The sequence below is a fragment of the Panulirus ornatus genome, chromosome 64, assembly GCF_036320965.1.
Source record: "Panulirus ornatus isolate Po-2019 chromosome 64, ASM3632096v1, whole genome shotgun sequence".
NCBI lineage: Eukaryota > Metazoa > Arthropoda > Malacostraca > Decapoda > Palinuridae > Panulirus > Panulirus ornatus.
In genome coordinates, this window is record NC_092287.1 from 20,064,961 (window position 1) to 20,080,056 (window position 15,096).

The following is a 15,096-nucleotide window of genomic DNA, read 5'->3' on the forward strand; positions in this document are numbered from 1 at the left end:
TTTATTTAGTCAATTTGTAATACATTATACAAATTGAAACTCTGTGGATCCAAAGCCATGTTATAATACCCATTCAGTCTCATACACAAGGTAAAAGTAATAATGTAACAGTGCAGTTGCTAAAAGTATACGCATACATCAAAAGTCAACAGATTTGGTTCAATGACTTTATCATACACACACCAACATCAATACTGTCACAAACAATGAATAATTATCTTTTTGAGTTCACATGATTGTGGAGTTTAATATTTACTGGTACGTATAAATGAATTCTTATGTCTGCATGTTTTTCAAAATGGGAAACACAATCTTTTGCCTGTTCTTAAAAACACAGTTATTATTCAGAGGATGGTGAGAATTATTCATATTCCCAGATGACAATGCTACTATCTTCTCATTTTGATTGCATTTACTTGCTCATAAATGAAATGAGTGATATTTCTAATCTTGTTATTTATGTCTAACTCATATATGCTTCAGGCTCTTCTGATTCATGTAACACAAGAGAAGTAGAGTATTGTGTCAAAAGTTTTCTCTCACCACCAATTAGCTAGTAACTCTTACCTTAACAGAAGGGCTTGGGCTGGGTGAGTGGTCTGGGTGACATCCCTACGATGGATGTGGGTATGCTTGGTGGACTAAGAAGTGTGTGGATGCCTCCTCCTCCTATTCCATGTGAGTAGCCCATCCTGGAGAGGAGAGACAAGGTGGGTAGGTCTTGATTGGCAACTTCATTCACTACCACATACTCTCTCTCTCTCTCTCTGGTTTTATCTTTTTAATAGTTTAATATATTCATTTATTATACTCTGTCGCTATCTCCCGCGTTAGTGAAGTAGCGCAAGGAAACAAACAAAAGAATGGCCCAACCCACCCACATACACATGTATATACATACATGTCCACACACGCATATATACATACTTATACATCTCAACGTATACATATATATACACACAGACATATATACACATGTACATAAGTCATACTGTCTGCCCTTATTCATTCCCATCGCTTCCCCGCCACACATGAAATGACAATCCCCTCCCCCATATGTGCACGAGGTAGCACTATGAAAAGATAACAAAAGCCATATTCGTTCACACTCAGTCTCTAGCTGTCATGTATAATGCACAGAAACCACAGCTCCCTTTCCACATCCAGGCCCCACAAAACTTTCCATGGTTTACCCCAAACGCTTCACATGCCCTGGTTCAATCCACTGACAGCACGTTGACCCCAGTATACCACATCGTTCCAATTCACTCTATTCCTTGCACGCCTTTTACCCTCCTGCATGTTCAGGCCCCAATCACTCAAAATCTTTTTCACCCCATCTTTCCACCTCCAATTTGGTCTCCCACTTCACCTTGTTTCCTTCACCTCTGACACATATATCCTCTTTGTCAATCTTTCCTCACTCATTCTCTCCATGTGACCAAACCATTTCAAAACACCCCCTCTGCTCTCTCAACCACACTCATCTTATTACCACACATCTCTCTTGCCCTTTCATTACTTACTTGATCAAACCACCTCACACCACATAATGTCCTCAAACATCTCATTTCCAGCACATCCACCCCCCTGCGCACAACTCTATCTATAGCCCATGCCTCGCAACCATATAACATTGTTGGAACCACTATTCTTCAAACATACCCATTTTTGCTTTCCAAGATAATGTTCTTGACTTCCACACATCTGGGCCAAATCTGTTCTCTTAATGTATATGTATACTTTTAGCTACTACACTTTTACATTATTACTTTTCCCTTGTGTATGAGACTGAATGTGTGTTATAAAATGGCTCTGGATCCACAGAGTTTCAATTTCTACAATGAACCACAAATTGACAAAAACAAAGTATTGATTATTATTATTACTAATTATCAAATTAGTAATATACATGACAGCTAGAGACTGAGTGTGAACGAATGTGGCCTTTGTTGTTTTTTCCTAGCCCTACCTCGCGCACATGCGGGGGAAGAGGGCTGTCACCTCATGTGTGGCGTGGTGGCTACGGGAATGAGTAAGGGCAGATAGTATGAATTATGGACATGAGTATATATGTATATGTTCAGATGTATAGGTATGTATATGTGCGTGTGTGGACGTGCATGTATATACATGTGTATGTGGGTGGGTTGGGCCATTCTTTCGTCTGTTTCCTAGCACTACCTCACTAACGCAGGAGACAGCGACAAAGTATGATAGAAAAAATTATATTTCATAAAAATAATTTAATAATTAGTAATAATAATGATAATACTTTCGTTTTGTCACTTTGTAATTCATTGTACAAATTGAAACTCTGTGGATCCAGAGCCATGTTATAACATTCAGTCTCTTACAAAAGGGAAAAGCAATAATGTAAAAGTGTAGTAGCTACGAGTATACATATACATTAAAAGAGAACAGATTTGGCTCAGAAACATTACCATACACACCCCAATACCATTATCATCACAGACAATGAACAATTACCTTTTAGAGTTCACATGATTGTAGAGTTTAAGCCTTAATGGTATGTACAAATGAATTCATATGTCTGCATGTTTTTGCTATGGTAAACACAATCTTTTGCCTGATCTTAAGAATACATAGTTATCATTCAGTGGATGGTTAGACTCACTTATAAATCTGTCACTTAAATTTAAAACATATTTTGAATATAATACATAAAGTGCAGTTACATTAGCACCCAATTTACTAGCTATTTTTACAATTTTCCTCAGTATATTCCTATTTTTCACACAGAAACATTCATGGTATGATGCTATACAAAAGCATCATCATTTAGACTACCATCAATAATCAAGCCCAAGTATTTATGATCGTGCAAAATATCAACTTGCTCTCTTTTGATAACCAGTTGTTCAATGCACTTTTCCTTCTTGTGAAAGTCAATCATCATTTCTTTGGTCTTTTTGATATTCAGATTCAAGTAACTTTCATCACACCATTGAACAAAGTCCTTAACTTGAGCCCAATATTTACATTCATATTTATCCCTTATTTTTTCAATAATCAATGTGTCATCAACATATTTGATAAATGAACAGGTTTAGTAGTTACTAGTGCAATCATATGAATAAAAAGCAAATAATAAAGGTAATAAAACACAGCAGTGTGAAGTACCAGTGTTTGTAAATATGGTAAGAGATTTAACATTTCTAAATTTTATAACTTGTGGTCTATTTGTTGGGCAACTATATATCCAAGAAATAAGGATGCTATTCACCTTCAAAGAATATAATTTTTTCTTACATATATGAAGTTGTATAGTATGGAATGCACTACTGAAATCAATAAATACAACTCTTGCATAAGTGTTAGGCATGTCAAGATGTTGTGTAATTTGATGGAATAACAATGTTTCTGGTTGGTTGCACCTTCAACACTTCTTCCATTTCAGTATGCAAACTGCATAGTATCTCTGATGGAATCTAGATATTTAGACAGTTTTTAACAATGACTTCAAAGCATTTCATCACAAATGATGTGAGAGCCACATGTCTTAGGTCATTCTTAACAATAGGTAATGGAATCTTAGGTACAGGTATAATGTCTGATGTTTTGCATTGCAATGGTTCAGAGTAGCTTGAAATAGAACATTTACAGGTTTATACAATTGTACGCAGCAAGATTTCAATATTTGGCACGTAAATTATCAGGCCCACTTATGTTACCAATTTTCACCATTTTTTCTAAGAAAACAGTTCATATTCCTGAGAAACTACAATTGGCAGGTCATTTGCACAATATGTAATAGATAGGACATCAGAGCATGCCTTTGAAGAATCCTTATCATCAAACCTGGCATTAAAAAGATTAAGCTCCTTCACATACTCAGCTGTATCATGTGGATCAGGTATAGAACTTTTTGTTTGATAGCCACACAACTGCTTTAGCCCAATCCAAGTATTTCTAGAATCATTAGTGCAAATACAATGTTCAGCCTCATTTTTATGTAGTAATTTAGCACGTTTGATCCTAATGTTGAGTTATTTTTGTGCATTCTTCATCACATTTCTATTCCCAGATGACAATGCTACCTTCTTCTCATTTTAATTACATTTACTTGCTCATAAATGAAATGAGTATATTTCTAATCTTCTTATTTATGTCTAACTCATACTTTACTTCACATTCAAGTTCTGATTCATGTAACACAGGAGAAATAGAGTTTTGTGTCAAAAGTTTTATCTCACCACCAGTTAGCCAGTGACTCTTACCTTAACAGAAGGGCTTGGGCTGGGTGAGTGGTATGGGTGATATCCCCAGGATGGAAGTGGGAGTGCATGGTGGACTAAGACGCATGTGGAGGCCTCTTCCTCATATCTCTCGTGAGTAGCCCATCCTGGAGAAGAGGAATGAGGTGTGGAAGTCTCCCTTGGCAACTTCACTCACTCCCATACTCTCTCTCTCTGTCTTTCCCACTCTGACTGTTTTCTGGTTTTATCTTTTAATAATTCAATAATTAACAATAAATAATACTTAATTCAGTCAATTTATAATTCATTATACAAATTGAAACTCTTTGTGGATCCAGAGCCATGTTGCAATACATATTCAATCTCATGCACAAGGTAAAAGAAAATAATATAAAACTGCAATAGCTAAGAGTATACACATACAATAAAAGAAGAAAGATTTGGTTCAGCATCATTATCATACACACACCAACATCAATACTGTCACAAACAAAGAACAATTATCTTTTTGAGTTTACATGAGAGGTTAATACTTACTAGTATGTACAAATGAACTCTTATGTTTGCATGTTTTTTAGAATGGTAAACAATCTATTGTGTGATCTTAAAAAACACATAGTTATCATTCAGAGGATGGTGAGAATCACTCATAATTCTATCAGTTAAATTCAAAACATATTTTGAATATAATCCATCAAGTGCAGTTACATTAGCACCCAATTTACTAGCTCATTTTACAGTTTTCCTAAGTTTATTCTTATATCTTACACTGAAACATTCATAGTATGATGCCACACAAAAACAAAGTGTTGACTCTACGAATGACTTATAAAATATAGAAAGAATATTCCTATCAACTTTCAGGTTTCTCAAATCTCTTAAAAAATTATCACCTTTTTAGTGTTAACATCATCATTTAGACTATCATCAATCCTGTCACAAACAATGAACATGAGAGTTTAATACTAGTACATACAAATGAATTCTTATGCCTGCATGTTTTTTGCAGTGGTTATTTATTTCCTTTATTTTGCTTTGTCGCTGTCTCCCGCATTTGCGAGGTAGCGCAAGGAAACAGACGAAAGAAATGGCCCAACCCACCCCCATACACAATGTATATACATACACGACCACACACGCAAATATACATGCCTATACATATCAATGTACACATATATATACACACACAGACACATACATATATACCCATGCACACAATTCACACTGTCTGCCTTTATTCATTCCCATCGCCACCTCGCCACACATGGAATACCATCCCCCTTCCCCCCTCATGTGTGCGAGGTAGCACTAGGAAAAGACAACAAAGGCCCCATTCGTTCACACTCAGTCTCTAGCTGTCATGCAATAATGCCCGAAACCACAGCTCCCTTTCCACATCCAGGCCCCACACAACTTTCCATGGTTTACCCCAGACGCTTCACATGCCCTGATTCAATCCACTGACAGCACGTCAACCCCGGTATACCACATCGATCCAATTCACTCTATTCCTTGCCCTCCTTTCACCCTCCTGCATGTTCAGGCCCCGATCACACAAAATCTTTTTCACTCCATCTTTCCACCTCCAATTTGGTCTACCACTTCTCCTCGTTCCCTCCACGTCCGACACATATATCCTCTTGGTCAATCTTTCCTCACTCATTCTCTCCATGTGCCCAAACCATTTCAAAACACCCTCTTCTGCTCTCTCAACCACGCTCTTTTTATTTCCACACATCTCTCTTACCCTTACATTACTTACTCGATCAAACCACCTCACACCACACATTGTCCTCAAACATCTCATTTCCAGCACATCCACCCTCCTGCGCACAACTCTATCCATAGCCCACGCCTCGCAACCATACAACATTGTTGGAACCACTATTCCTTCAAACATAGCCATTTTTGCTTTCCGAGATAATGTTCTCGACTTCCACACATTCTTCAAGGCTCCCAGGATTTTCGCCCCCTCCCCCACCCTATGATTCACTTCCGCTTCCATGGTTCCATCCGCTGCCAGATGCACTCCCAGATATCTAAAACACTTTACTTCCTCCAGTTTTTCTCCATTCAAACTTACCTCCCAATTGACTTGACCCTCAACCCTACTGTACCTAATAACCTTGCTCTTATTCACATTCACTCTTAACTTTCTTCTTTCACACACTTTACCAAACTCAGTCACCAGCTTCTGCAGTTTCTCACATGAATCAGCCACCAGTGCTGTATCATCAGCGAACAACAACTGACTCACTTCCCAAGCTCTCTCATCCACAACAGACTTCATACTTGCCCCTCTTTCCAAAACTCTTGCTTTCACCTCCCTAACAACCCCATCCATAAACAAATTAAACAACCATGGAGACATCACACACCCCTGCCGCAAACCTACATTCACTGAGAACCAATCACTTTCCTCTCTTCCTACCCGTACACATGCCTTACATCCTCGATAAAAACTTTTCACTGCTTCTAAGAACTTGCCTCCCACACCATATATTCTTAATACCTTCCACAGAGCATCTCTATCAACTCTATCATATGCCTTCTCCAGATCCATAAATGCTACATACAAATCCATTTGCTTTTCTAAGTATTTCTCACATACATTCTTCAAAGCAAACACCTGATCCACACATCCTCTACCAGTGGTAAACACAATATTTTGCCTGATCTTAAAAACACATAGTTATCATTCAGAGGATGGTGAGAATCATTCATAATTCTATCAGTTAATTCAAAACATATTTTGAATATAATACATCAAGTGTAGTTACAGTAGCACTCAATTTACTAGCTATTTTTACAATTTTCCTAAGTTTATTCTTATTTTCTACACTGGAACATTCATGGTATAATGCTATATAGAAGCAAAGTGTTGACTACGAATGACTTATAAAACATACAAAGAATAGTCCTATGAACTTTCAGGTTTTTCAGATCTCTTAAAAAATGAATTCTTTCCATCAACTTTTTAGTGTTAACATCATCATTTAGACTACCATCAATCATATCAAACCCAAGTATTTATAATCGTGCACAATGTCTGCTTGCTCTCCTTTGATAAATAGTTGTTCAATGCACTTTTCTTTTGTGCAAAAATCAATCACCATTTCTTTGGTGTTTTTGATATTCAGATTCAACTTTCATCACACAATTGAACAAAGTCATTAACTTGAGCCTGATATTCACATTCATATTCATCCCTTATCTGTCCAATAATCATGGTGTCATCAGCATATTTGATAACAGAACAGGTTCCATTGTTACTAGAACAGTCGTTTGTATATAAAGTAAATAATATAGGTGATAAAACACAGCCCCGTGGAACAGCAATGTTCTTAAATATGGTACGAGATTTAACATTTCTAAATTTTGCAATTGTGGTCTATATCCAAGAAATGAGGTTCTATTTACCTTCAAAAAAAACGTAATTTCCTTAGCACAATATGAGGTTGTATAGTACTGAACGCACTAATGAAATCAATAAATAAGATTTTAAACCTGAAAGTGGCTGGAGAGAGATGGGTGATTATTGGTGCCTGTGCACCTGGTCATAAGAAGAAAGATCATGGGAAGCAAGTGTTTTAGGAGCAGTTGAGTGAGTGTGTTAGCAGCTTTGATGCATGAGAACAGATTATAGTGATGGGTGATTTGAATGCAAAGGTGAGTAATGTGGTAGTTGAACGAAATAATTGATGTACTTGGGGTGTTCAGTGTTACAAATGGAAATAGTGAAGAGTTGTAGATTTGTGTGCTGAAAAAGTACTTGGTGATTGGGAATACCTGGTTTAAAAACAGAGATGTACATAAGTATACCTATGTGAGTTGGAGAGATGGCCAGAGAGCATTACTGGATTACGTGTTAATTGATAGGTGCATGAAAGAGAGACTTTTGGAAGTTAATGAGCTGAGAAGGGCAACTGGAAGGATGTCTGATTATCATCTTGTGGAGGCGAAGGTGAAGTTTTGTAGAGGTTTTCAGAAAAGAAGAAGGAATGTTGGGGTGAAGAGAGTGGTGAGAGTAAGTGAGCTTGCAAAGGAGACTTGTGTGAGGAAGTACCAGGAGAGATTGAGTGCAGAATGGAAAAAGTTGAGAGCAAAAGATGTAAGGGGAGTAGGGGAGTAATAGGATGTATTTAGGGAAGCAGTGATGGCTTGCACAAAAGATGCTTGTGACATGAAAAAGGTGGGAGGAGGGCAGATTAGGAAAGGTAGTGAGCAGTTTGATGAAGAAGTAAGATTGTTTGTGAAAGAGAAGAGAGGTGTTTCGACAATTTTTGCAGGGAAGTAGTGCGAATGACTGCATGATGTATAAAAGAAAGAGGCAGGAGGTCAAGAGAAAGGTGCAAGAGGTGAAAAAGACAGCAAATGAGAGTTGGAGTGAGAAAGTATCTTTAAATTTTAGGAAGAATTAAAAACTGTTTTGGAAGGGGGTAAATAAAGTGCGAAAGACAAGAGAACAAATGGGAACAGTGGTGAAGGGGGCTAATGGGGAGGTAATAACAAGTAGTGGTGAAGTGAGAAGGAGACTGAGTGAGTATTCTGAAGGTTTGGTGACTGTTTTTGATGACAGAGTGGAAGATATAGGGTGTTTTGGTCTAGGTGTTGTGCAAAGTGAGAGAGGTCAGGGAGAATGGTTTGGTAAACAGAGAAAAAGTAATGAAAACTTTGCAGCAGATGAGATGAAAGCCGGCAAGGCGGTGGGTTTGGATGGTATTTCAGTGGAATTTATTAAAAAAGGGGGTGACTGTGTTGTTGACTGGTTGGTAAGGATATTCAATGTATGGATGGTTCATGGTGAAGTGCCTGAGGATTGGCGGAATGCATGCATAGTGCCATTGTACAAAGGCAAAGGGGATAAAGGTGAGTGTTCAAATTGCAGAAGTATAAGTCTGTTAAGTATTCCTCAGAAATTATATGGGAGGGTATTGATTGAGAGGGAAAAGGCATGTACAGAGCATCAGATTGGGGAAGAGCAGTGTGGTTTCAGAAGTGGTAGAGGATGTGTGGATCTGGTGTTTGCTTTGAAGAATGTATGTGAGAAATACTCAGAAAAACAGATGGGTGTGTATGTAGCATTTATGGATATGGAGGAGGCATAGAGATGCTCTGTGGGAGGTATTAAGAATATACGGGTGTGGGAGGTAAGTTGCTAGAAGTAGTGGAAAGGTTTTATCAAGGATGTAAGGCATGTGTAAGAGTAGGAAGAGAGGAAAGTGACTGGTTCCCAGTGAATGTCGGTTTCCGGCAAGGGTGCGTGATGTCTCCATGGTTGTTTAATTTGTTTATGGATGGGGTTTAGGGAGGTGAATGCAAGTGTTTTGGAGAGAGGGGCAAGCATGTAGTCTGTTGTGGATGAGAGGGCTTGGGTAGTGAGTCAGTTTTTGTTTAGCAGCGGATGGAACCATGGAAGTGGAAGTGAGTCATCGGGTGGGGGATGGGGCAAAGATACTGGGAGCGTTGAAGAATGTGTGGAAGGCGAGAACATTATCTCGGAGAACAAAAATGGGTATGTTTGAAGGAATGGTGGCTCCTACAGTGTTATGTGGTTCCGAGGCATGGGCTATGGATAGGGTTATGCAGAGGTGTGGATGTGTTGGAAATGAAATATTTCAGGACAATATGTGGTGTGAGGTGGTTTGATCGAGTGAGTAATGAAATGGTAAGAGAGATGTGTGATAATAAAAAGAGTGTGGTTAAGAAAGCAGAAGAGGGTGTATTGAAATGCTTTGGTCACATGGAGAGAATGAGTGAGGAAAGATTGACAAAGAGGATATATGTGTAAGAGATGGAGGGAACGAGGAGAAGAGGGAGACCAAATTGGAGGTGGAAAGATGGAGTGAAAAAGATTTTGAGTGATCGGGACCTGAACATGCAGGAGGGTGAAAGGCATGCAAGTAATAGAGTGAATTGGAACAATGTGGTATACTGGGGTTGATGTGCTGTCAATGGATTGAACCAGGGCATGTGAAGCATCTGGGATAAACCATGGAAAGTTTTGTGGGGCCTGGACGTGGAAAGGGAGCTCTGGTTTTGATGCATTACACATGACAGCTAGAGACTGAGTGTAAACAAAAGTAGCCTTTGTTGTCTTTTCCTAGCGCTACCAATGCATATGCATATACACACATATACATATTCATATCCCTGGGGATAGGGGAGTAAGAATACTTCCCACGCATTCCTCACGTGTCGTAGAAGGCGACTAAAAGGGACGGGAGCGGGGGGCCAGAAACCCTCCCCTCCTTGTATTTTAACTTTCTAAAATGGGAAACAGAAGGAGTCACGCGGGGAGTGCTCATCCTCCTCGAAGGCTCAGATTGCGGTGTCTAAATGTGTGTGGATGTAACCAAGATGAGAAAAAAGGAGAAATAGGTAGTATGTTTGAGGAAAGGAACCTGGATGTTTTGGCCCTGAGTGAAACGAAGCTCAAGGGTAAAGGGGAAGAGTGGTTTGGGAATGTCTTGGGAGTAAAGTCAGGGGTTAGTGAGAGGACAAGAGCAAGGGAAGGAGTAGCACTACTCCTGAAACAGGAGTTGTGGGATAGAGTGTAAGAAAGTAAATTCTAGATTGATATGGGTAAAACTGAAAGTTGATGGAGAGAGATGGGTGATTATTGGTGTATATGCACCTGGGCATGAGAAGAAAGATCATGAGAGGCAAGTGTTTTGGGAGCAGCTGAATGAGTGTGTTAGTGGTTTTGATGCACGAGACCGAGTTATAATGATGGGTGATTTGAATGCAAAGGTGAGTAATGTGGCAGTAGAGGGAATAATTAGTATACATGGGGTTTTCAGTGTTGTAAATGGAAATGGTGAAGAGCTTGTAGATTTATGTGCTGAAAAAGGATTGGTGATTAGGAACACCTGGTTTAAAAAGCGAGATATATATAAGTATACGAATGTAAGTAGGAGAGATGGCCAGAAAGCGTTATTGGATTACGTGTTAATTGATAGGAGCGCGAAAGAGAGACTTTTGGATGTTGATGTGCAGAGAGGTGCAACTGGAGGGATGTCTGATCATTATCTTGTGGAGGCAAAGGTGAAGATTTGTAGGGGTTTTCAGAAAAGAAGAGAGAATGTTGAGGTGAAGAGAGTAGTGAGAGTAAGTGAGCTTGGGAAGGAGACTTGTGTGAGGAAGGACCAGGAGAGACTGAGTACAGAATGGAAAAAGGTGAGAACAAAAGAGGTAAGGGGAGTGGGGGAGGAATGGGATGTATTTAGGGAAGCAGTGATGGCTTGCGCAAAAGATGCTTGTGGCATGAGAAGCCTGGGAGGTGGGTTGATTAGAAAGGGTAGTGAGTGGTGGGATGAAGAAGTAAGATTATTAGTGAAAGAGAAGAGAGAGGCATTTGGATGATTTTTGTAGGGAAAAAATGCAAATGAGTGGGAGATGTATAAAAGAAAGAGGCAGGAGGTCAAGAGAAAGGTGCAAGAGGTGAAAAAGAGGGCAAATGAGAGTTGGGGTGAGAGAGTATCATTAAATTTTAGGGAGAATAAAAAGATGTTTTGGAAGGAGGTAAATAAAGTGTGTAAGACAAGGGAGCAAATGGGAACTTCAGTGAAGGGGGCTAATGGGGAGGTGATAACTAGTAGTGGTGATGTGAGAAGATGGAGTGAGAATTTTGAAGGTTTGTTGAATGTGTTTGATGATAGAGTGGCAGATATAGGGTGTTTTGGTCGAGGTGGTGTGCAAAGTGAGAGGGTTAGGGAAAATGATTTGGTAAACAGAGAAGAGGTAGTAAAAGCTTTGCAGAAGATGAAAGCCAGCAAGGCAGCAGGTTTGGATGGTGTTGCAGTGGAATTTATCAAAAAAGGGGGTGACTGTATTGTTGACTGGTTGGTAAGGTTATTTAATGTATGTATGATTCATGGTGAGGTGCCTGAGGATTGGCGGAATGCTTGCATAGTGCCATTGTACAAAGGCAAAGGGGATAAGAATGAGTGCTCACATTACAAAGGTATAAGTTTATTGAGTATTCCTGGGAAAGTATATGGGAGGGTATTGATTGAGAGGGTGAAGGTATGTACAGAGCATCAGATTGGGGAAGAGCAGTGTGGTTTCAGAAGTGGTAGAGGATGTGTGGATCAGGTGTTTGCTTTGAAGAATGTATGTGAGAAATACTTAGAAAAGCAAATGGATTTGTACGTAGCATTTATGGATCTGGAGAAGGCATATGATAAGAGTTGATAGAGATGCTCTGTGGAAGGTATTAAGAATATATGGTGTGGGAGGCAAGTTGTTAGAAGCAGTGAAAAGTTTTTATCAAGGATGTAAGGCATGTGTACATGTAGGAAGAGAGGAAAGTGATTGGTTCTCAGTGAATGTAGGTTTGCGGCAGGGGTGTGTGATGTCTCCATGGTTGTTTAATTTGTTTATGGATGGGGTTGTTAGGGAGGTGAAAGCAAGAGTTTTGGAAAGAGGGGCAAGTATGCAGTCTGTTGTGGATGAGAGAGCTTGGGAAGTGAGTCAGTTCTTGTTCGCTGATGATACAGCACTGGTGGCTGATTCATGTGAGAAACTGCAGAAGTGGGTGACTGAGTTTGGTAAAGTGTGTGAAAGAAGAAAGTTCAGAGTAAATGTGAATAAGTGCAAGGTTATTAGGTACAGTAGGGTTGAGGGTCAAGTCAATTGGGAGGTAAATTTAAATGGAGAAAAACTGGAGGAAGTAAAGTGTTTTAGATGTGTGGGAGTGGATCTGGCAGCGGATGGAACCATGGAAGCGGAAGTGAATCATAGGGTGGGGGAGGGGGCGAAAATTCTGGGAGCCTTGAAGAATGTTTGGAAGTCGAGAACATTATCTCAGAAAACAAAAATGGGTATGTTTGAAGGAATAGTGGTTCCAACAATGTTGTATGGCTGCGAGGCGTGGGCTATGGATAGAGTTGTGCGCAGGAGGGTGGATGTGCTGTCATGTAATAATGCACCGAAACCACAGCTCCCTTTCCACATCCAGGCCCCACAGACATTTCCATAGTCTACCCGAGATGCATCACATGCCATGGTTCAATCTATTGACAGAACATCGACCCCGGTATACCGCAATGTTCCAATTCACTCTATTCCTTGCTTGCTTTTCACCCTCCTGTATGTTCAGGCCTCAATCACTCAAAATCTTTTTCACTCCATCCTTCCGCCTCCAATTTGGTCTTCGATTTCTCCTTCTTCCCTCCATTTCTGACACATATATCTTCTTAGTCAATCTATCCTCACTCATTCTCTTCATGTGTCCAAACCATTTCAACACACCCTCTTCTTCTCTCTCAACCACACTTTTTTTATTACCACATATTGTCCTCAAATATTTCATTTCCAACACATCCACCCTCCTCCACACAACCCTGACTATATTACATGCGTCGTAACCATATAAAATTGTTGGAATCACTCTTCCTTCAAACATACCCATTATGTCCGAGATAACATTCTTGCCTTCCAAACATTCTTCAACACTCCCAGAACCTTCGCCCCCTCTCACACCCTGTGACTCACTTCCACTTCCATGGTTCCATCCGCTGTCAAGTCCACTCCCAGATATCTAAAACACTTCATTTCATCCAGTTTTTCTCCATTCAAACTTACCTCCCAATTAACTTGTCCCTCAGCCCTACTGAAAACCAATAACTTTGCTCTTATTCATATCTACTATCAAATTTCTTCTTTCAGAATATTACCAACAACATCTGACTCACTTCCCAAGCCCTCTCATCCACAACAGACTGCATACTTGCCCCTCTCTCCAAAACTCTTGCATTCACCTCCCTAACTACCCTATCCATAAACAAATTAAACAGCCATGGAGACATCATGCACCCGTGCCGCAAACCAAATTCACTGGGAACCAATCACTTTCCTCTCTTCCTACTCATAAACATTCCTTACATATTTGGTAAAAATTTTCACTGCTTCTAATACCTTACCTCCAACACCATATACTCTTAAAACCTTCCACAAAGCATCTCTATCCAAACTACCATATGTCTTCTCCAGATCCATAAATGCTGCGTACAAATCCATCTGTTTTTCTAAGTATTTCGTGCATACATTTTTCAAAGCAGACACCCGATCCACACATCCTCTACCACTTCTAAAACCACACTGCTCTTCCCCAATCTGATGCGTGTGGAAGGTAAGTTGCTAGAAGCAGTGAAAATTTTTTATCAAGGATGTAAATCATGTGTACGAGTAAGAAAAGAGGAAAGTGACTGGTTCCCATTAAATGTCAGTTTGCAGCAGGGGTGCGTAATGTCTCCATGGTTGTTTAATTTGTTTATGGATGGAGTTGTTAGGGACGTGAATGCAAGAGGTTTAGAGAGAGGGGCAAGTATGCAGTCTGCTGTGGATAAGAGGGCTTGGGAAGTGAGTTAGTTGCTGTTTGCTGATGATACAACACTGGTGCCTGATTAGGTTGAGAAACTGCAGAAGTTGGTGACTGAGTTTGGTAAAGTGTGAAAGAAAAAAGCTGAGAGTAAATGTGAATAAGAGCAAGGTTGTTACGTTCAGTAGGGTTGAGGGACAATTTAATTGGGAGATATGTTTGAATAAAAAAAACCTGGAGGAAGTGAAGTATTTTAGAAATCTGGTTGTGGATTTTGCAGTGGATGGAACCATGGAAGCAGAAGTGAATCACAGGGTGGGGAAGGGGGCAAAGGTTCTAGGAGCGTTGAAGAATGTGTGGAACGTGAGAATGTTATCTCGGAGAGCAAAAGTGGTTATGGTTGAAGGAATAGTGGTTCCAACAATGTTATCTGGTTGCGAGGCATGGGCTACAGATAGGGTTGTGCAGAGGAGGGTGGATGTGTTTGAAATGAAGGTTTGAGGACAATATGCGGTGTGAGGTGGTTTGATGTGAGTGAGTAATGAAAGGTTA

At 39.8% G+C, this 15,096-nt stretch overlaps 1 long non-coding RNA gene across 1 annotated transcript in view; it reads right to left on the reverse strand.

Moving 5' to 3' along the window:
• The window catches only part of LOC139746177 (uncharacterized), a 48,385-nt gene that overhangs the window by 4,078 nt on the left and 29,211 nt on the right, over window positions 1-15,096 (reverse strand). Inside the window, exons 3-4 of the long non-coding RNA XR_011712086.1 lie at window positions 4,242-4,366; window positions 568-692 (exon numbers count right to left, since the gene is read on the reverse strand). This is a non-coding gene — a long non-coding RNA (uncharacterized lncRNA). The remainder of the gene's footprint in view (window positions 1-567; window positions 693-4,241; window positions 4,367-15,096) is intronic.